Source organism: Medicago sativa, chromosome 4 (assembly GCF_051527215.1).
Source record: "Medicago sativa cultivar Bolivia chromosome 4, Bolivia_mono, whole genome shotgun sequence".
In the NCBI taxonomy this organism is placed as follows: domain Eukaryota; kingdom Viridiplantae; phylum Streptophyta; class Magnoliopsida; order Fabales; family Fabaceae; genus Medicago; species Medicago sativa.
The window spans coordinates 13,984,580-14,008,752 of NC_140752.1; the positions used below are offsets into that span (position 1 = coordinate 13,984,580).

Consider the following 24,173-nt stretch of genomic DNA (forward strand, 5'->3'; position numbering starts at 1 on the left):
CAATAATTGCAAGACAGTGAAATAGTCCTTGCAATTATTGAGACATAGGTAGTTTCAATCCTTATAAGCATCTTCTAGTAATCAAGTCAGCGAAATAGGCTTGGTTACTAGAAGTAAACTCTCACCGGACTTTCATCGGAAAGGTGAGGGGCTAAAGGGAAACCGGTCTTAAGAAATTACGGTGTAAACCATGGAATTAGAAGTTAAAGTCTTGTCTAGTGAAAGATTTGTTATTATGACAAACCAATAATCCCAAGGCTCCTTTATTATTATGGTTATTTATCTTCAACAATCAAAACCTCCTTTTACTAAACTTTCTCCTCCTCTAATCATTCTTTTAAAGTTAATTGAATTAAACAACTCCCTAGCGGAACGATACTCTTCTTACTATTATTACTTCGATAGGCCGTGCACTTGCGGTTTGGCCCTATCAAGTTTTTGGCGCCGTTGCCGGGGAGTTAACTAATTTAATTAACTTTTTCTTAGTGATTAGAATCCTCTCTCTTCTTCTCTTTCCCTTTCTTTTTCTCTTTTTATTTTTCTTTCACCATTAACTTCTTGGAAAGCACAAAAATAATACCAACATGGCTGAAAAACGTGCTCTTAAAGAATATGTGACTCCTTCAACGGAAGAACCATATGCTATTATTGTGTATCCAACGGTTGAGGGTGATGACTTTGAAATTAAGCCTGCCCAACTTAAGATGGTGCAGCAAAACTATTTTTTGGGGTCCCCCGATGAGGATCCCAATCTCCATATCTCAACTTTTTGGCGGCTCACTGTAACTTATAAGAAAAACCAAGAAACTTTAAGACTGCATCTCTTCCCTTTTTCTCTAAAAAACAAGGCTCTTAATTGGTTCCATTCCCTAAAAGTTGGTTCTATCACCTCATGGGACCAATTGAAGCGAGAATTTCTCATTCGTTTCCTTCCTCCATCAAAAATCGGCCAACTAAGGGCAAGGCTCTTTCAATTCACTCAAAATGAGGGGGAATCATGATTCATGGGGACGTTTTAAAGAAATGCTTAAACTTTGCCCCCTCCATGGACTAGAGGAATGGTTAATCATCCACACTTTTTACAATGGTTTATCTCATGCTACTAAAATCTTTGTTGATACAGCTGCAGGTGTTGCTCTAGTGAATAAGGACTTCGAAACAGCTTATGCCTTGATTGAAGACATGGCTCGAAATCTCTTTCTATGGACCGATGAAGAATTCATTACAAAGTCTTCACCCTCCAAAAAGAGGGCAGGTATGTACGAAGTCTCTAATTATGATCACCTTGCTTCTAGGATTGATGCACTAACCCACAAATTTGAAAAACTTAATGTTAGTGCTAGCACTTCTACTTCTACACCTCCCTCTTGTAAGACATGTAGTGAATGCAAACCAGGTAGTGTTGAGCAAATAAACTTTATTCCAAACAACCAAGGGGTAAGTTTTAACCAAAACCCCAATGAAAATCCCTTGGTTCAAGAAACAACACCACCAAGTTATGCAAATGTTCAAAAGGTCATTCAAAAGTCTAATCTTGAACTTTTAATGGAAAATTATCTTTTTAACCAATCCGAACAGCTCAAGGAGCTTGTGAATCAAACTAGACTTTTGAATAACTCTTTTGTTACACTTACATCAAAAGTAGACTCTATTTCCTCTCTCAACAAAATCTTAGAGACTCAGCTCTCTCTAGTTGTTCAAGAATTTTGCCAACCTAGAATGAACGCCGTTACACTTAGGAGTGGTAAGCAATTAGAGGACCCCTTAAGAGTCAAGCCTAGTGAGGTTGAGGAAGAGACTAGTGAACCACAAGGCGAGATGACCAAAGAAGAGAGTGAGAAACCACAAAGTGAGGAAGTTACACCACCTCCCTTCAAACCAAAAATTCCTTTCCCTCAGAGATTTGCCAAGTCTAAGCTTGATGAGCAATTTAAAAAGTTCATTGAAATGATGAATAAAATCTTCATTGATGTTCCCTTCACCGATGTCCTAACTCAGATGCCTACCTATGCTAAATTTTTAAAAGAAATTCTTTCGAAAAAGAGAAAAATTGAGGAGAATGAAACGGTGAACCTTACGGAGGAATGTAGTGCCATCATCCAAAATAAATTTCCACCCAAGCTTAAGGATCCAGGAAGTTTCTCTATACCTTGTGTCATAGGGTCTGAAATAGTAAAAAGGGCAATGTGTGACCTAGGGGCTAATGTTAGTTTGATGCCTTTATCTCTTTATGAAAGATTGGGATTGGGGGAACTTAAGTCAACTAGGATGACCCTACAATTAGCGGACCGTTCCATTAAGTATCCAGCTGGAATCATAGAGGATGTCCCTGTCAAGGTAGGAGAAATTTATGTCCCCACGGATTTTGTTGTGATGGAAATAGAGGAGGATAACCAAGTACCAATACTTTTGGGAAGGCCCTTCCTTGCTACCGCTGGGGCTATAATTGATGTTAAACATGGGAAGTTGGAATTTAATGTTGGTAAAGATACTGTTGAATTTGAACTTGCTAAACTAATGAAAAATCCCTCCATTAAAGACTCTTGTTGCATGCTAGATATAATTGACCGTTGTATGAAAGAATGCTCCTTAGCATCAACTACACATGATGGTTTGGAGGTATGCTTGGTTAGTGATGCAGGTACAAAGCTAGAAGGAGATGCCAAGGCCTACGAGGAGTTATTGAATGAAAACCCTCCCATGGAAGGTTTGGGCATGGAAGAATTGATAAAAGGAGAAGCAGCCCCTCTACCAAAAGAGGCGCCAAAGGTGGAACTCAAACCACTCCCACCAAGCTTGAGGTATGAATTCTTGGGCCCTAACTCAACCTACCCTGTTATTGTGAATGCAAGCTTGAATGAGGTAGAAACTGAAAAATTACTCTATGTCCTCAAGAAATACCCTAAGGCTATAGGTTATGCCATTGATGACATTAAGGGAATAAACCCCTCATTGTGTACACATAGGATACTACTTGAAGAGGACTATAAGCCCTCCGTTGAGCACCAAAGAAGGTTAAATCCTAACATGAAAGAAGTTGTGAAAAAAGAAGTCTTAAAACTCCTAGATGCAGGTGTTATTTATCCAATTTCTGATTCTAAATGGGTTAGTCCAGTTCAAGTTGTACCTAAAAAGGGAGGTCTCACTGTTATTAAAAATGATAAAAATGAATCCATTGCAACTAGAACCGTCACCGGTTGGAGGATGTGTATTGACTATAGGAAGCTTAACAAAGCAACCCGTAAAGATCACTTCCCACTCCCTTTTATAGACCAAATGTTAGAAAGGTTAGCTAAGCATTCACACTTTTGTTACTTAGATGGCTATTCTGGATTCTTCCAAATACCCATCCACCCTAATGACCAAGAGAAAACTACCTTCACATGCCCTTTTGGCACTTTTGCCTATAGGAGAATGCCTTTTGGTCTTTGCAATGCTCCCGCTACTTTTCAAAGATGCATGATGTCTATTTTTTCCGATTTTGTTGAAAATATAATGGAAGTTTTTATGGATGATTTTTCTGTGCACGGATCCAGTTTTGATAATTGCTTAACTACCTTGGAAAAAGTTTTAGAAAGATGTGTACAGGTGAACTTAGTGTTAAATTGGGAGAAATGCCACTTCATGGTAAGAGAAGGAATCGTCCTAGGACACTTAGTTTCTGAACGAGGTATAGAAGTAGACAAAGAAAAAATCAAAATTATTGAAAAAATGTCTCCTCCTACCTCGGTAAAGGAAGTAAGAAGTTTCCTAGGGCATGCCGGATTTTACCGCTGTTTCATTAAAGATTTTTCTTCAATCACTAAGCCACTAACAAGTTTGCTCCTTAAAGATGCAGATTTTGTGTTTGATGATGCATGCCTAAAAGCATTTTGCAGGTTAAAAGAAGCTTTGGTCACTGCCCCAATCATACAACCACCAGATTGGAACTTACCCTTTGAAATAATGTGTGATGCAAGTGACTTTGCAGTTGGGGCTGTGTTGGGACAAAGAAAATACAAGAAGATGCACGCCATTTATTATGCAAGTAAGACCCTTGATGGGGCACAGATCAATTATGCTACAACTGAGAAGGAACTGTTAGCAGTAGTCTATGCTATTGACAAATTCAGGCCATACTTGGTAGGATCAAAAATCATTATTTACACAGATCACTCGGCAATAAAATATTTGTTAAACAAAAAAGATGCCAAACCGAGGTTGATCCGATGGATTTTGCTCCTCCAAGAATTTGACATTGAAATAAAAGATAAAAAGGGCGCTGAAAATGTTGTAGCTGATCACCTGTCCCGCCTTAGGGAACCCAATGAGGACGAGTTGCCTTTGGATGACTCTTTCCCAGATGACCAACTCTTCTTATTGGCGCAAACTAACGCACCTTGGTATGCAGATTTTGTTAATTTTCTTGCAGCAGGAGTACTACCACCTAACTTGAACTACCAGCAAAAGAAAAAATTCTTCCATGATCTCAAGCACTAATATTGGGATGAACCTTACTTATTCAAAAGAGGCTCGGATGGAGTTTTTAGAAGATGCATCCCTGAAAGCGAGGTAAGTAGTATTCTTCACCATTGTCACTCTTCTTCCTATGGTGGCCACGCCAATAGTCAAAAAACTTCTTTCAAAATTCTTCAATCTGGTTTCTGGTGGCCATCACTTTTTAAGGATGTGCATCTCTTTATTTCCAAATGTGACAATTGTCAACGCACCGGTAATATTACTAAAAGGAATGAAATGCCCTTAAACAACATCCTTGAGGTTGAAATTTTCGATGTATGGGGTATTGATTTCATGGGGCCATTTCCTTCTTCTTTTGGTAATCAATACATATTGGTGGCTGTTGACTATGTGTCCAAATGGGTTGAGGCCATTGCTTCCCCCACCAATGATGCACATGTAGTTATGAAATTGTTCAAGAAAATTATCTTTCCAAGGTTTGGGGTGCCAAGGGTTGTCATAAGCGATGGAGGGTCTCACTTCATTTCTAAACATTTTGAAAAAATTTTACAAAAATATGGAGTGAGACATAAAGTTGCAACACCCTATCACCCATAAACTAGTGGACAAGTTGAGGTCTCAAATAGACAAATAAAAGCCATTCTTGAAAAAACAGTTTCTATCTCTAGGAAAGATTGGTTAAGTAAGCTTGATGATGCTCTTTGGGCCTATCGAACGGCTTACAAAACTCCCATTGGAATGACTCCCTTTAAACTAATTTATGGGAAATCTTATCACCTTCCAGTTGAGCTTGAGCACAAGGCTTATTGGGCAATTAGGAACCTTAACTTGGACCCAAATCTAGCCGGTCAAAAAAGAAAACTTCAACTAAGTGAGTTAGAAGAACTTAGGATAGATACCTATGAGAATGCTCGCATTTATAAAGAAAGAACAAAAAAATGGCATGACAAGCATATCCTTCAAAGGGACTTCAAAATTGGTGACCTTGTACTACTTTTTAACTCTAGGATGAAGCTCTTCCCAGGAAAACTAAGGTGTTATACCCTAATTTTGGACCTAAAAATACTAACTTCTTTCTTTTCTTGTATTTCAAGTCATTTGAACTATCTCTGATCAATTACATCTTTCTCTGCATTTCATTTCAACACTATTTGCAAAATTCATATAGAAGGACATTTTAGTCATTCCCTATGTTAAAAATTTCTTTCAGTCTTTGAAAAATTGTTTGAGTCTTTTCAATTGGTTAGAATAAGTCCTTATTTCAATTCTATGTCAAAATCCATTTCAAAAATTGCATTTGAAGTCATTTTGAGTCAGTTTAGCCCCTAAGGGTATTTTAGTCTTTTCATGTGTCAAAACTCTGTTTAAATTCTAAAAATTGTCTCTGAGTCTTTTCAATTGGTTTAAATAAACTCTTGTCTTAATTTCATGATAAAATCCATTTTAAAATTGCATCTGAGTCATTTTGAGTCGTTTTAGTCCCCAGGGGCATTTTGGTCATTTCACACGAAATTTTGGCAGAGAGAGGTTACTTTAAAGTACCTCATTTAGGTAATTGGTTCGTTTTAGTCCGTTTTGTCAATTTTAATCGTTTCACTTTACGTTTTTTCCAATTTACCAATTTTATTCCAATTTTATTGTTATTTTCATTTTAGTTCCTAAACTTTTAAGAAATTGCACTTTGGTCCTTTTATGTCATTTCATTTCTTTTAAGGTTTTTATTTTAGTCCTTTAAGTCAATTTTTGTTTTAAGTCCTTTCTTGGGTCAATTGCAGTCCAGTCCTCTAACTTCCACAAATTACAGATTAGTCCTTAATAGTTTTTTTGCAGGTCAGTCCTTGAAGCTTTCGAAATTGCAAATTAGTCCCTCAAGTCCTAAGTCCAGAATCCAGTCCAAAACGGGTCCAAAACACGTGGCAGTTCCACATTGGTCTAGAGTCACACATGGCACCTATAAATAGAGGCCAACTCAACAGAGGCCCATACACCAATGGCCAACTCAACAAACACGTGATACAATTTTCTCTCCAGCCACCGTAACAAACTCTCCAGCCACCGTAACAAACTTCCCACCACCACTCCCTCCGCCGTAACAGAATTCAATCATCTCAAATCACCACCACAAACTCAAAATTCATACGAATTCTTCATCGAATTCATCATTCAACATACAAAAATCAATTCAAAGTTCCAGAATATCAAAAACAAAATGTGTTCAATTCAGCAAAAGTGGTTCGAATTTACAGAAGGTTCTCAGTGATTTTCCTTGAAAATCATCATCATTGAACCTTCACCTTCACAATTCAAGCAAGAATTCGTACAAAGACGAATTTCTTGCGATCACGAAGGGTTTTGGTGAAAGAGAGGAGAAGAGGGATCGAATTCGAAGCGAATCAGAGAGGAAGAAGACGAACAACAACGAATTACTTACCAGAAGCTTAGAGAGAATCCGAGAAGGTTTTCTTCGTCTTCTCACTCGAATTTCCATTCGAAACCAGGTAAGCATACGAATCCTTCTCACTTTTGTGTTTAAGTCATCATTGAAGGTTCACGTTCCAAAATAAACGGTGAAAATAGCATAGATCAGCAAGCTTTGAAACTCGTTCTTTCCAAAAGGTGTGAGAAACATCGAAAAGATTCGAAAACCAAAACCCTAGGGTCTCGATCTGTAATGATTCACCGTTTATTTTGTGAAATCAAGTGCAAATTCGTCATCAGCATGCAAAATAAGATAGATTAGGGTTTGAAATGACGAACGGTGAGAACACCAGTCAAACCTCAAATTTCAAGAAAATACAAAGAAAGGATGAACAGAATCTGTCGTTCTCATCGGAGAAGACGACGATTCCGTCGTCCTACAAGGCTTACGAGGTGTTTATCACCTTCCTCTCACTCAAACGGCGCCGTTAGGGTTCATGTTGGAGAGATGAGAGAACGAGATAGTTACGAAGAGAAGAAAGAGAAAAAAATGGTTTGAAATGAAATTAAACCGGCTCCCAAGCTTTTATAGGGGGTGAACCGGACCGGTTCACCAGAACCAGTCTGGTTCACTCCCAAACCGGTCTCTCCTTCGTTTATAACCGTTTGATCTGTTTCTCAAAGGTGTGTACGGTGTAGATCTGATCTTTGTGTGTGCCTGATGTGTCTTACGGTGTGCTGCATGTTCTTGACTGTTGGATCTAGGTTAAAGCTGATCTGGATCAATCCAACGCCTCTGAGGCACTTGGATGATCCAGAATCCGTTTTCCCTTTGGGCTTGGGCCTAATCTTCCTGCAGCTTTCGTTTTGCCCCTGTTTCTTGCTATTTTGACACTACAAGTTGTTATTTACACCACTGCTAGCTTAAAATTTTTTTGATAAAATTCTAGAAAAATTTCTATGTGTTTTCAATGTGTTTCCTGATATTTTTTTGTGATTGACTTACATGTTAAAAAAATTGGAAAAAAATATATAATATCACTTGTGATTTGTTAGTCTTTCTTGTCAAATTCTTGTGAATTCTTGTTATGATTTTGATATGATATTTTGTCAAATTGATAGTAACATTTGATGTGCAATCTTGTGATATGTTTGTCTCTAATTTGGGTCCTTTGCTTACTGTTTGTGAATGCAATTTGTTGATTTCTTGTGTTGCAAGTTATGTGGACATTATTTGTGAAAATAAAGTGTCAAGTATGCCTAAAAGACACATCATAATCCTTGACTTGAATGTGTCCTCATAATTCTCACTTTCTTGATCACAACAAAGCCTTTGAAACCTTGTCATGAGAATTATGGGTCATGTACTTGTCTTGATATTATGGTAAGATTTTAGGTGAATTTAGTTACTCTTAGGTTAGGAATTTCATTAACTTTTGACAAGTTTTAGTATTTTTCTTGCTTATAATTTCCAATTCCTATTATGCCTTATGCCACTAACTATCTCATTTCATGTTTCATTCATTCATAAGCATTCCACACTTCATCTCCCTCTCCATCTTATTTCTTGCACTTTAAGTTTCACCAAAAATTAGAATGTAAAACTTAGGAATTTTTGTAATACTTTTTCCTATGTTCTTTAAATTCTTGCAAGACCATAGAATGTATCTAGGCCAATGATGTAAAGGACAATGGACTCTAATGATGTACACCGACACAAGCACCGACACATGCACACACATCACTTTAGGTATATGGCTAGGATATGCATGTTTAGATGTATGTTTAGGATTGTATGTTTTGATGAATGCTTAGGATTTACACTTAGAAAAATCAATTTTCCAAAAAATATGAACAACATCACCCAAATATTTTTTTCTTAATAAACCTTGGGATCAAAATCCCATTGAATTTTCCTTCTCTTTTCTTAAACAAAATCTTAAAGAATCTTAACCATACTTAGACCACATTTTGCAAAGTAACTAATTCCACCTCACCTTTTTCTAATCTCATGCCCTTGAGGCCTCTCTCTTATTCTTCAAAATTCAATTTTCAAACTTAAAATCAACCAACAAAAACAAAAACATCTTTTGGAAGAGAACTACGGTGGATTTGATCCCTTAACCGGGTACGTAGGCAAGGAATCAAAATTCCTTCAATTCAAATAAAATAAAAATTCAAACACATTCTTCTCCCTCCAATTCTTCACTTAGAAACTCTTAGGTTTAAATAAATACTTTCAAAATAGCATTTAAAAATAAAGCGTGCGCGTCGAAAGTAAAGACGGTTCCTATAGGATACTATAGTCGTTATGGGTGCCTAACACCTTCCCGTAGCGAAAACAACTCCCGGACCTCGATTCTCAAGGGTTTTGCTTACTTTTTCCCTTCCCAAGAAAAAAATAAGATATCACCGGTTAAAAAGGTTCAAACGTAATCAATGTTTGACACCCGAAAACCAAGATAAAACAGCTGGCGACTTCACTGGGGAGATTCGAGAGTTACGCCTAGTCTTTATTTCCGCGCTCGCACTCTTTTTACTTATTTCTTTTACTTGCTTTCCTATGTGAATAAATGTTTAAATTCTTGCAAACGTGTGGGGTGAGAATATCAAAAGTCCTGCACCCGAGCTGAGTGAACTTAGGATTTAGGAGGGATATAATCGACAATTCATTATGGGGGTTGCCTCGTGTTTTGGATTATGCGATCAATCCCACATAGCTGAGGCATTTTAGGGGTGATGTTGTCGGCGCGTGTTGTCGCGTTTAGGCACTTTACTTCTAATTGTTCTATGACGCTATGAACCGTAGATAACCAAACCCATCCATGGCCATTTGCTAGGACGTAGTGCGGAGGCTAAACCGAGTGTTGTCTCGAGTTTTAGTCGTCACGCGATACTACACTCAAGTTAGACCTTCCACGGATAATCATGGAGCGAGTGTTGTCTCGTGACACCATGATATACGTCGGAGAGGTTGCAACTTGGGAACCTTTTTAGAACCCGGTTACTATTTCCTAAAGCCCTAGATTCACCGGACGCCGTGTCCACCCATGACTCCTCGACTTTGAACTTCAACCCACCATGTTTTCTCCGAACTTGAACATAATCATGCATACATGCATTCATGCATACATGCATAAACTTTTTTCATGCATTGTTATCAAAGGGCTTAGACAATTTGAATTTGTAAACATTGTAGGAATGAAGAAGACTAAGTCCTACAAGTTCAAGGAAGTGGATTTGGCTAGTTTGAGAGATTTGGCACTCAAAATTGAGGATCCGACTGGTTTCCGACATCGTTACGGGGCTTTACTTATTATTCTCCAGACTAATGTGGATGAGAAGCTTGTGCACACTCTAGTGCAATTCTATGATCGGGAGTATCGGTGCTTTACTTTTCCCAACTTTCAGTTGGTGCCTACTCTAGAGGATTATTCTCACTTGATGGGTCTATCTATTGCTAGGGGGGTACCCTTCGCGGGACTTGAGAATCCTCCTACTCCATTAGTTATTGCTAAAGATCTCTATCTCAAGACCACCGATGTCTCCAAGAATCTTGTCACTAAGGCACGTATCTGAGGGTTCACTTCAGAGTATCTTCTTGGGAAAGCCAACCTCAATACCACTTGTCAAGACACTCTCGAGGCTATTCTTGCACTTCTCATCTATGGGCTCATTCTCTTTCCAAATCTTGATGACTTCGTGGACATGAATGCTATTATGATCTTCCACTCCAAGAATCTGGTTCCTACCTTGCTAGCTGACACATATCATGCTATTCACGATCGATCCGGCAAGGGTCGTGGATACATTCTTTGTTGTGTGCCTCTCCTCTATAGCTGGTTTATTTCGCACCTTCCGAAGTCTTTCCACGACAATCCAGAGAATTGGTCTATTTCACAGAGGATTATGGCTCTCACTCCTAATGAAGTGGTTTGGCTCACTCCCGCTTCTAGGGTTAAGGAAATCATCGTTGGTGGTGGGAAGTTTCTTAATGTACCTCTTCTTGGTACCCGGGGTGGAATCAACTATAACCCAGAGCTCGCCTTGCGACAATTTGGTTTCCCGATGAAAGGAAAGCCCATCAATCTTGCTACATCTCCTTACTTCTTCCACTACTCCAATGCCCCCACGGGAATTAAAAAGGATTTCATAGAAGCTTGGTCTAAACTTCGAAAGAAAGAGGTGAAGCATATGGGTGTAAGGTCCGGTGTTGCTCATGAGGCCTATACACAGTGGGTGATAAACCAAGCTGAGGAGATTGGTATGCCTTACCCCTCTATGAGATATGTGTCTGCATCTGTTCCTGCCATGCCTTTGCCTCTAGTCCCACCTACCCAGGAGATGTATCAGGAGCACCTAGCTATGGAGAGTCGGGAGAAGCATCAGTGGAGGGTTAGATACTATGAGGCTGAGAACTTGATCATGACTTTGGATGGAAAGGATGAGCAGCAGACTCATGAGGTCTTGACACTGAAGGAAGAGTTAGCTAAAGCTAGGAGAGAGATTGAAGAGAAAGATAAGTTGCTTATGAGAGACTCCAAGAGGGCTAGAGGTGCCCATAACTTCTACGCCCGATACTGCATTTATGAGTCTGAATCTGAGTCCGAGGATGATGCTTCCACTTCCTATGCTTGAGGATCTCCATTTCCTGTTGTTATTTCCATTTGTTTACATTGTTTTACATTTCAAAGTTTATCCCTTGGCTTAGCATTTCAAAGGGAATCGTCTTGTAAAACTATATGTTGGTTGTTTGTTTCCTGTTTATGTTAATTGTTGTTTAGTAATGTTTACAAACTTCTAATTTGTCTAAAACCCTCCGATAACACAAAAATGGTCCTTTTCCATATGCATTAACACATTTCATGCATCATATGCATTCACTGGTCACAAAAGACTTCACTCGTGCTCATTGCCTCCTGGTTTTGTCCGCCGCAGTCTAAAAAGTGGCTCGTGTTCGCAAGGTTTACCAACCAGATAGAGTTCATCAAACAAGATTTCGCAAGAGAAAGATTATGGCTAACTTTGAAGAAGAAAATGCTCAGCTCCGTGCCGAATTGGCTGCTATGAAAGAAGACTTGGCTAAGGCTCATGACGCTATGTCCACTATGATGGCTGCACAGGAACAACCAGCCACATCTGTCCCAGTTTCTACTGAAGCAATTCCATCCATCCCACTGTCTACTGTGACTACTGATGCTCGGTTTGTTATGCCCAATGGGCGTCCTTATGGGCTCTCAGCTTACTATTCTCCTAATACTGCTGCTGGTGTCTCTGGTTTTGCTGGTCAAGGACAGATTCCCGTATCCACTGCTATGCCTCAGGTGACTACTGTTGTTACCGATCCTATTGTCCACACTGTGCAACAGGTAATTGATGTCGATACTCCGCGTGGACAAGATCCCGCAATGGAAGCTATGAAAAGACAGTTAAGGGAGTTGGCTGGAGAACTCCGTGAGGTCAAGGCTAGCCGTGGAAACAATGTCTCTGCTAAGGCTCGTGATCTATGCTTGGTATCCCGATTTGAGATTCCTAAGAAGTTTAAGGTGCCAGATTTTGACAAATACAACGGATCTTCCTGTCCACACATCCATGCCATTCGGTACGTCCAAAAGATGGCCAATTACGCAGATAATGACGCACTGATGATACACTGCTTCCAAGACAGCCTAGCAGAAGATGCGGCAGATTGGTACACTGGTTTGGGCAAAGACAACATCCATACTTTTGAGGATCTGGCTACTGCTTTTGAAAGCCATTATGAGTTCAATACCCGTCTGAAGCCAAATAGGGACTCTCTTAAGTCCATGTCTCAGAAGTCAGATGAAACGTTCCGTGAATATGCCCAGAGATGGAGAGGGGCAGCTGCCCGTGTTTCTCCTCGACTTGATGAGGAAGAATTAACACAGACATTCCTGAAGACTCTGAAGAAGGAATATAAGGAAAGAATGATAGTCTCTGCTCCAAACAACTTCTCCGACATGGTTACTATGGGAACTCGTCTAGAGGAGGCTGTCAGAGAGGGTATCTTTGTTCTTGAAAAGGGTGAATCTTCAGCCAGTGCACCAAAGAAGTATGGTAATGGCCATCACAAGAGGAAAGAATCTGAAGTAGGGATGGTATCTGGTAATCAGTCTACACCTGCTAATGCTACTCAAATACCTTTGCCCTATCAATACATGCAGTACTCTCAACATCCTTTCTTCCCGCCATTCTATCAGCAATATCCTCTGCCACCGGGTCAACCACCAGTGTCCGTTAATGCCATTGCTCAACAAGTACAACACCAGCCTCCTGTTCAGCAACAACAACAGCAACAACAGGGTCCCCGACCCAGACCTTCTTTTCCACCAATACCTATGCGGTATGCTGAGTTGCTCCCAACCTTACTTGCTAAGGGACACTGCGTCACCAGACCAGGCAAGTCTCCACCTACTCCATTGCCTCCCAGGTTCCGACAGGATCTCACATGTGAATTCCATCAGGGCGCTCAAGGCCACGATGTTGAAGGTTGCTATGCTCTGAAATATATTGTGAAAGACCTGATAGAAAAAGGACGGTTGACTTTTGAAAACAGTGTTCCTCATGTTCTTGACAATCCACTTCCAAACCATGCTGCTGTTGACATGATCGAGGCTTTCGAAAGAGTTCCCGTTCCTCAGAGGGATCCCTTGCTAGATGTCCGTAATGTTGCTACTCCCTTGGTACCGCTACATGTCAAACTCTGCCAGGCTTCTTTGTTCAATCACGATCATGCTTCTTGTTCAGAATGTCTTCAAAATCCTATGGGTTGTTGTGTGGAGCAAGATGATATACAGAGCCTGATGGATGACAAACACTTGATTGCCAGTGATGTATGTGTGATTGTGCCAGTGTTTCATGATTCTCCTGCTGAAAGTGCATCTAAGACAAGGAATGTTGAACCTTTGGTGATCAGGTTACCTGGTCCTGTATCTTATACCTCTACAAAAGCAATTCCTTACAAGTACAATGCAACCATGATTGAGAATGGAGTGGAGGTACCTCTGGTATCCCCAGCTACAGTTGATAACGTTGCTAGTGAAATTACAGCTCTGAGAAGCGGGAAAGTCCGTCCACCCTTGTTCCAAAAGAAGGTGGTTACACCTATTGCCACAATAACTCCACCAGTTGCTCCTCCAATTGACAAGAGCCCCGGCCCAACAGGGCAATCTATTGACGAGTCTAATCTGGACGAAATTCTGAGGCTTATTAAGAAGAGCGATTATAAAATTGTTGACCAGCTGCTGCAAATTCCGTCAAAGATATCCATCTTGTCTCTGCTCATGAGCTCAGAAGCTCATAGAAAAGTGTTGATGAAAGTACTGGAACAAGCTTATGTTGATCATGAAGTCTCTGTGGATTAGTGATGAGTCATAGATAGTATTATTTATTGCCTTATTTAGTTTAGTTTTATTTTAGATTTGATTTAGTTTTATTGCATTTTATTTTATATTAGAATATTTTACTTCAAATTATGTTTTATTTTATTTTAGGAATAAATATATGGTGGAAGGTGTCTTGGAGCAAAAGAAAGAGGACTGGAGCAAATACAGCGCAAGAATACGAAGATACGGGACAAAAATATGTTCCCACCAAGTCAGAAGCTTGGCACGGCCGTGCCACCTCCAGGAGCCTCTTTTGCTGCTTTTTCTTCGGGCCCAAGTTACCCTGTTGCAGCTTTACTGTTTTACCCTTTTAGTTGCTTAGTTTCTAAGTCGATTGTAAAGCTATAAATAGAGTAGCTCTCCACCATAAACAATCATGCTTTACTTTGTTTATTTCAATTGCTATTTTAATAAAAGTCTTTATTTTCCCTTTTACTTTCTTTGCAATTTATTTTTATCGTATTTTCTTCTTCCTCCATGTCTACGATGAACATGAGTGAGTAGACTTCTTAGTCTTAGGATTATTGGGGAGTCTAATGACTCAATCCTAAACAAAACATGTCTAAACCCTAATTTCTATGTAATCCTAATTTCTAATCTAGATTCACCGTCTTAACGTGGATTAACAATTATCAAACTGTGGAAGCGAAAGCGGAGGGTTTGATAATCGTTAATCCATCATCCCAAACATCAATTCATAAAGCGAGAGCGGAGTCTTGATGTTGGAACAAGTGAATCTAGACAATAGTTGCAAAACAGTGAAATAGTCTTTGCAACTATTGAGACAAAGAGTAGTTTCAATCCTCTATGCATCTTCTAGTAATCATGTCAGTGAAATAGGCTTGGTTGCTAGAAGTAAACTCTCACTGGACTTTCATTGGAAAGGTGAGGGGCTAAGGGAAACCGGTCTTTAGAAATTAGTGTGTAAACCATGAAATTAGAAGTTTAGGTTTTGTCTAGTGAAGGATTAGTTATTAAGATGAACCAATGATCCTAAGGCCCTTTTATATTATTGTTTTTACCTTCAGCAATCAAACCCTTTCTCATCAACTTTCTCTCCTCTAATCATTCATTAAAAGTTAATTAAGTTGAACAACTCCCTAGCGGAACGATACTCTACTTACTACTATTACTTCGATAGGCCGTGCACTTGCAGTTTGGCTCTATCAAGTTTTTGGCGCCGTTGCCGGGGAGTTAACTAATTTAATTAGCTTTTCCTTAGTGATTAGAATTCTCTCTTCTTTCTCTTTTTTTTTTTTTTTTTTTTTACTTTTTATTTTCCCTCATCATTAACTTCTTGGAAAGCATAAAAATAATACCAACATGGCTGAAAGACGTGCTCTTAAAGAATACGTGACTTCTTCAATGGAAGAGCCATATGCTATTATTGTGTATCCAACGGTTGAAGATGAAGATTTTGAAATTAAGCCTGCCCAACTTAAGATGGTGCAGCAAAATTATTTTTCGGGATCCCCCGATGAGGATCCCAATCTCCATATCTCAACTTTTTGGCGGCTTACCGTAACATATAAGAAAAACCAAGAAACCTTGAGACTACATCTCTTCCCTTTTTCTCTAAAAGATAAAGCTCTCAATTGGTTCCATTCCCTAAGAGTTGGTTCCATCACCTCATGGGACCAACTGAAGCGTAAATTTCTCACCCGTTTCCTTCCCCCATCGAAAATTGGCCAACTAAGGGCAAAGCTTTTTCAATTTACTCAAAAAGAGGGGGAATCTCTTCATGATTCATGGGGACGTTTTAAGGATATGCTTAAACTTTGCCCCCTCCATGGACTAGAGGAATGGTTGATCATCCACACTTTTTACAATGGTTTATCTCATGCTACTAAAATCTTTGTTGATACAGCTGCAGGTGGTGCTCTAATGAACAAAGACTTCGAAACAGCCTATGCGTTGATTGAAGACATGGCTCGAAATCTCTTTCTATGGACTGATGAAGAACTCGCTACTAAGTCTTCACCCTCCAAAAAGAGGGCAGGTATGTACGAAGTCTCTAACTATGACCACCTTGCTTCTAGGATTGATGCACTAGCCCACAAATTTGAAAAACTTAATGTTAGTGATACTACTTCTACATCTCCATGTAAAACATGTAGTGAATGCGAACTAGGTCGTGTTGAGCAATTAAATTTTATTCAAAATAACCAAGGGGTAAGTTTTGACCAAAGCCCTAATGAAAATCCCTTGGTCCAAAAAACAACACCACCAAGTTATGCTAGTGATCAAGAGGTTATTCAAAAGTCTAATCTTGAACTTTTAATGGAAAATTATCTTCTTAACCAAACCGAGCAGCACAAAGAGCTTGCAAATCAAACTAGACTTTTGAATGACTCTTTTGTTTCACTTACATCAAAAGTAGACTCTATCTTCTCTCACAACAAGGTCCTAGAGGCTCAGCTCTCTCTAGTTGTTCAATTTTGCCAACCTAGAATGAACGCCGTTACACTTAGGAGTGGTAAGCAATTAGAAGACCCCTTAAGAGTCAAGCCTAGTGAGGAAGAGACTAGCAACCCACAAGGTGAGATGGCTAAAGAGGAAAGTAGAAACCACAAAGTGAGGAAGTTACACCACCTCCCTTCAAACCAAAGATTCCTTTCCCTCAAAGATTTGCCAAGTCTAAGCTTGATGAGCAATTTAAAAAGTTCATTGAAATGATGAATAAAATCTACATTGATGTTCCCTTCACCGATGTCCTAACTCAAATGCCCACCTATGCTAAATTTTTAAAAGAATTTCTTTCAAAAAAAAGAAAAATTGAGGAGAGTGAAACGGTGAACCTTACGGAGGAATGTAGTGCCATTATCCAAAATAAGTTGCCACCCAAGCTTAAGGATCCAGGAAGTTTCTCAATACCTTGTGTCATAGGGTCTGAAATAGTAAAGAGGGAAATGTGTGACTTAGGAGCTAGTGTCAGTTTGATGCCTTTATCTCTTTATGAGAGATTGGGATTGGGGGAGCTTAAGTCAACTAGGATGACCCTACAATTAGCGGACCGTTCCCTTAAGTATCCAGCTGGAATCATAGAGGATGTCCCTGTCAAGGTAGGAGAAATCTACGTCCCTACGGACTTTGTTGTGATGGAAATAGAGGAGGATAACCAAGTACCCATACTTTTGGGAAGGCCCTTCCTTGCTACCGCTGGGGCTATAATTGATGTTAAACATGGGAGATTGGAATTTAATGTTGGTGAAAATACTGTTGAATTTGAACTTGCTAAACTTATGAAAAATCCCTCCATTAAAGACTCTTGTTGCATGTTAGATATAATTGACCGTTGTGTGAAAGAATGCTCCTTAGCATCAACTACACATGATGGTTTGGAGGTATGCTTGGTTAGTGATGCAGGTACAAAGCTAGAAGGAGATGCCAAAGCCTACGATGAGTTATTGAATGAAAACCCTCCCATGGAAGGTTTGGGCATGGAAGAATTAATGAAAGAAGAAGCAGCCCCTCTACCAAAAGAGGCGCCGAAGGTGGAACTCAAACCACTCCCACCAAGCTTGAGGTATGAATTCTTGGGCCCTAACTCAACCTACCCTGCTATTGTGAATGCAAACTTGAATGAGGTAGAAACTGAAAAATTACTCTATGTCCTCAAGAAATACCCTAAGGCTATAGGTTATACCATTGATGACATCAAGGGAATAAACCCCTCATTGTGTACACATAGGATACTACTTGAAGAGGACTATAAACCCTCCGTTGAGCACCAAAGAAGGTTAAATCCTAACATGAAAGAAGTTGTGAAAAAGGAAGTCTTAAAACTCCTAGATGCAGGTGTCATTTATCCAATTTCTGATTCTAAATGGGTTAGTCCAGTTCAAGTTGTACCTAAAAAGGGTGGTCTCACTGTTATTAAAAATGATAAAAATGAATCCATTGCAACTAGAACCGTCACCGGTTGGAGGATGTGTATTGACTATAGGAAGCTTAACAAAGCAACCCGTAAAGATCACTTCCCACTCCCTTTTATAGACCAAATGTTAGAAAGGTTAGCAAAGCATTCACACTTTTGTTACTTAGATGGCTATTCCGGATTTTTCCAAATACCCATCCACCCTAATGACCAAGAGAAAACCACCTTCACTTGCCCTTTTGGTACTTTTGCCTATAGGAGAATGCCCTTTGGTCTTTGCAATGCTCCCGCTACTTTTCAAAGATGCATGATGTCTATCTTTTCTGATTTTGTTGAAGATATAATGGAAGTTTTTATGGATGATTTTTCTGTGCATGGATCCAGTTTTGATAATTGCTTAACTAACCTGGAAAAAGTTTTAGAAAGATGTGAACAGGTGAACTTGGTGCTGAATTGGGAGAAATGCCACTTCATGGTAAGAGAAGGAATCGTCCTAGGACACTTAGTTTCTGAACGAGGTATAGAGGTAGACAAAGCAAAAATCGAAATTATTGAAAAAATGTCTCCTCCCACCTCGGTAAGGGAAGTAAGAAGTTTCCTAGGACATGCCGGATTTTACCGCAGTTTCATCAAAGACTTTTCTTCAATCACTAAGCCACTAACCAGTTTGCTCCTTAAGGATGCAGATTTTGTGTTTGATGATGCATGCCTAAAAGCATTTTGCAGGTTAAAAGAAGCTTTGGTCACTGCCCCAATCATACAACCGCCAGATTGGAACTTACCCTTTGAAATAATGTGTGATGCAAGTGACTATGCAGTTGGGGCCGTGTTGGGACAAAGAAAAGATAAGAAGATGCACGCCATTTATTATGCAAGTAAGACCCTTGATGAGGCACAGGTAAATTATGCTACAACTGAGAAGGAACTATTAGCAGTAGTCTATGCTATTGACAAATTCAGGCCATACTTGGTAGGATCAAAAATCATTATTTACACAGATCACTCGGCAATAAAATATTTGCTAAACAAGAAAGATGCCAAACCTAGATTGATCCGATGGATTTTGCTCCTCCAAGAATTTGACATTGAAATAAGGGATAAAAGGGGTACTGAAAATGTTGTAGCTGATCACCTGTCCCGCCTTAGGGAACCCAATGAGGATGAGTTGCCTTTGGATGATTCCTTCCCGGATGACCAACTCTTCTTATTGGCACAAACTAACACACCGTGGTATGCAGATTTTGTTAATTTTCTTGCAGCAGGAGTACTACCACCTAACTTGAACTACCAGCAAAAGAAAAAATTCTTCCATGATCTCAAGCACTACTATTGGGATGAGCCTTACCTCTTCAAAAGAGGCTCGGATGGAGTTTTTAGAAGATGCATCCCTGAAAGCGAGGTAAGTAGTATTCTTCACCATTGTCATTCCTCCTCCTATGGTGGCCACGCCAGTAGTCAAAAAACTTCTTTTAAAATACTTCAATCTGGTTTCTGGTGGCCAACACTTTTTAAGGATGTGCATCTCTTTGTTTCTAAATGTGACAATTGTCAACGCACCGGTAATATTACTAAAAGGAATGAAATGCCCTTAAACAACATCCTTGAAGTTGAAATTTTCGATGTATGGGGTATTGATTTCATGGGGCCATTTCCTTCTTCTTTTGGTAATCAATACATATTGGTGGCTGTTGACTACGTGTCCAAATGGGTTGAGGCCATTGCTTCCCCCACCAACGATGCACATGTAGTTATGAAATTGTTCAAAAAGGTTATCTTTCCAAGGTTTGGGGTGCCAAGGGTCGTCATAAGCGATGGAGGGTCTCACTTCATTTCTAAACACTTTGAAAAACTTTTACAAAAATATGGAGTGAAACATAAAGTCGCAACACCCTATCACCCGCAAACTAGTGGACAAGTTGAGGTCTCCAATAGACAAATAAAGGCCATTCTTGAAAAGACAGTCTCTATCTCTAGGAAAGATTGGTCAAGTAAGCTTGATGATGCTCTTTGGGCCTATAGAACAGCTTACAAAACTCCCATTGGAATGACTCGTTTTAAGCTAATTTATGGGAAATCTTGTCACCTCCCGGTTGAACTTGAGCACAAAGCTTATTGGGCAATTAGGAACCTTAACTTGGACCCAAAACTAGCCGGTCAAAAAAGGAAACTTCAACTGAGTGAGTTAGAGGAACTTAGGTTAGATGCCTATGAGAATGCTCGCATTTACAAAGAAAGAACAAAAAAATGGCATGATAAACATATCCTTAAAAAGGACTTCAAAATAGGTGACCTTGTACTACTCTTTAATTCTAGGATGAAGCTCTTTCCAGGAAAACTAAGGTCTAGGTGGTCTGGTCCGTTTCAAGTCCGCAAGGTCTATCCCTATGGGGCTATTGAAATCTTTTCTGAAAAAACCGGACCATTTAAAGTTAACGGACATAGGCTAAAGGTTTATAATGTAGGGGAAGGGACTGAAGTAGTGGCTGCTTGGAGACTTATTGACCCGCCTTAAAGATGTTTTTCTTTTTGTCAAGCTAATGACGGTAAAAGAGCGCTTCGTGGGAGGCAACCCACGCTTTTAACTGCTTTTGTTTTGTTTTTCTTTGTTCTAAGTTGTTTTGTAGGTAATTGTCCAAGTATGATTCGACAAGAATTCAAGAAATTGAAAATTTTTGTAGCCTCCTTATCAGAAGGTAGGCACGGCCCGTGCTAAGGTTGGCACGGCCGTGCCATGTTTTTCAAGCAAAATGGGGGCAAGGAAACAGAATGTTGGCACGGCCCGTGCTGAGATTGGCACGGCCGTGCCAGCCTACAGATCCCAAAATTCATCAATTTTTGCTATCTATAGCGCACTGTGAGCTTTCTGCACCCCTTTCTTCCATTCTATTTCTTCTTCTTCTTTTAATTTCTTTTTCTTTTGAATCATTGAGGACAATGCTTCCCCTAAGTGTGGGGGGGGCCTAATAAAGTGTCTAGAGTCGTAGTGTTCCCAAACTCCCTTGAACTTTATTCTTTTGTTTTGTTTTTATAGCAAGAGGCATGACTAAGTAGCTTGTTTTTAATGTAAATATGGCATGAAAATTTTTTGTTTTGTCTCTTCTCTAAAGGTTGTTTCTTGTACATAAAAGTAGTTTCTTGTGTTTCTTATGTTCTTGCTATGCCCATATCTTGTTTTATTGTGAAAATCTCCAATGAGAAAAGCACCCAGTTGCAATCTTTGAGCAAGTGTATGAATAGGTATTTTAAGGAACACGTTCTATCTTTAGTGTTAACTTAGACCCTTTAAAGTCTTAAGAGTAAAAGTAGTATAAGTTTGTGTGGGAAAATTAATCAAATTGTTCTTAATTGTTATATTCCTTTTAATTTGTTAATGTTAAATGGGGCGGGAGAATGGCACCAACATGTGGGGGAAAGGACAATCCCTAACTTCCTAATTGTGGTGGTGACTCCCTAATTTGAACCTAAAGTGAAACAAATTCATCAATGCTAGGGGGAAAGGACAATTACATCAAAAAAGACTTCCTACGCGGAGATGAAACAAACAATAATTTTGCAGCACTACTTAGGGTGATTTTGAATCTAGGGGGAAAGGACAATTACATCCGAGAAGACTCCCTACGAGGATAGATAGCCCCTAAGCATCTGCATCCCCTTGTGCTTGATTGTTAAATCTAATTTAATTTTAACTCAAATTCCCATCACTTTTATATGAAATGAAGAAAGGACTTTTCTCGGTTACTTTAGCACTAAGGATAGAACCTATTCCTCATAATATCTGTCTTATACAGGAGCAAGAAAAGGGTTGGACTGCACACACACACTCACTTGAGGCTTGATGTTGGGTAGAATAAGTTCATGAGGAATATTTGGAATTGTAATTAGTGTACTTGGAACAAAACCTTTCTTTGAGACTTATGTTCTTAATATTGCCATAAATTAATCTTTGTTGCTGCTATGTTTGCTGCCTTTTGCTTGAGGACAAGCAAAGATTCAAGTGTGGGGGAGTTTGATGAGTCATAGATAGTATTATTTATTGCCTTATTTAGTTTAGTTTTATTTTAGATTTGATTTAGTTTTATTGCATTTTATTTTATATTAGAATATTTTACTTCAAATTATGTTTTATTTTATTTTAGGAATAAATATATGGTGGAAGGTGTCTTGGAGCAAAAGAAAGAGGACTGGAGCAAATACAGCGCAAGAATACGAAGATACGGGACAAAAATACGTTCCCACCAAGTCAGAAGCTTGGCACGGCCAGTGCCAACATGTGGCACGGCCGTGCCACCTCCAGGAGCCTCTTTTGCTGCTTTTTCTTCGGGCCCAAGTTACCCTGTTGCAGCTTTACTGTTTTACCCTTTTAGTTGCTTAGTTTCTAAGTCGATTGTAAAGCTATAAATAGAGTAGCTCTCCACCATAAACAATCATGCTTTACTTTGTTTATTTCAATTGCTATTTTAATAAAAGTCTTTATTTTCCCTTTTACTTTCTTTGCAATTTATTTTTATCGTATTTTCTTCTTCCTCCATGTCTACGATGAACATGAGTGAGTAGACTTCTTAGTCTTAGGATTATTGGGGAGTCTAATGACTCAATCCTAAACAAAACATGTCTAAACCCTAATTTCTATGTAATCCTAATTTCTAATCTAGATTCACCGTCTTAACGTGGATTAACAATTATCAAACTGTGGAAGCGAAAGCGGAGGGTTTGATAATCGTTAATCCATCATCCCAAACATCAATTCATAAAGCGAGAGCGGAGTCTTGATGTTGGAACAAGTGAATCTAGACAATAGTTGCAAAACAGTGAAATAGTCTTTGCAACTATTGAGACAAAGAGTAGTTTCAATCCTCTATGCATCTTCTAGTAATCATGTCAGTGAAATAGGCTTGGTTGCTAGAAGTAAACTCTCACCGGACTTTCATCGGAAAGGTGAGGGGCTAAGGGAAACCGGTCTTTAGAAATTAGTGTGTAAACCATGAAATTAGAAGTTTAGGTTTTGTCTAGTGAAGGATTAGTTATTAAGATGAACCAATGATCCTAAGGCCCTTTTATATTATTGTTTTTACCTTCAGCAATCAAACCCTTTCTCATCAACTTTCTCTCCTCTAATCATTCATTAAAAGTTAATTAAGTTGAACAACTCCCTAGCGGAACGATACTCTACTTACTACTATTACTTCGATAGGCCGTGCACTTGCGGTTTGGCTCTATCAATTAGTTTGATGGAATAGTGGGTAACATCACTGCTTGCAATAACTTGGGGTTTGGTGACGATGAACTCCCCGAAGCAGGGAAACACCACAACTTGGCTCTGCATATCTCGGTACACTGCAAGTCTGACATGATATCCAATGTGCTGGTGGACACTGGATCATCCTTGAATGTAATGCCTGAATCTACACTAAGGCAATTGAGTCATCATGGAATTTCTCTGAGGGGAAGTAGCTATTTGGTTAAGGCTTTTGACGGATCTCGCAAAGATGTTCTTGGGGAAGTAGACTTGCCAATCACCATTGGTCCTGAGACATTCCAGATCACCTTCGAGGTCATGGACATCAATGCTTCTTACAGTTGTCTCCTCGGAAGACCGTGGATTCACGACGCTGGGGCAGTAACTTCCACTTTGCATCAAAAGCTCAAGTTCATGAGGAACGGTAAGATTGTCACTGTACATGGTGAAGAAGCATATCTGGTTAGCCAAGTGTCATCTTTCTCTTGTGTTGAAGCAGGGTCCGCTGAAGGGACGTCATTTCAAGGCTTGACTGTTGAAGGTGCGGAGCCTCGAAGAGCTGGTACTGCCATGGCTTCATTGAAAGACGCCCAAAAAGCTGTTCAAGAAGGGCAAGCTGCTGGCTGGGGCAAAGTGATTCAGATTTTGGAAAACAAGCGTAAAGAGGGCCTTGGATTCTCCCCAACCTCTGGTGTTTCAACAGGAACTTTCTACAGTGCTGGGTTTATCAATGCTATTGCTGAAGATACTGCTGGGAGTGGTTATGTGCCTACATTTG

At 39.5% G+C, this 24,173-nt stretch overlaps 1 non-coding gene and 1 pseudogene across 1 annotated transcript; one reads left to right on the forward strand and one right to left on the reverse strand.

Moving 5' to 3' along the window:
• Window positions 1-20,671, forward strand: part of LOC146926513 (uncharacterized) — a 90,962-nt pseudogene extending 70,291 nt beyond the window's left edge.
• LOC146926520 (small nucleolar RNA R71) lies at window positions 15,972-16,078 on the reverse strand. The gene has a single exon (XR_015009192.1). It is a non-coding gene; the product is annotated as a small nucleolar RNA R71 (small nucleolar RNA).
• Window positions 20,672-24,173: the final 3,502 nt, after the last annotated feature.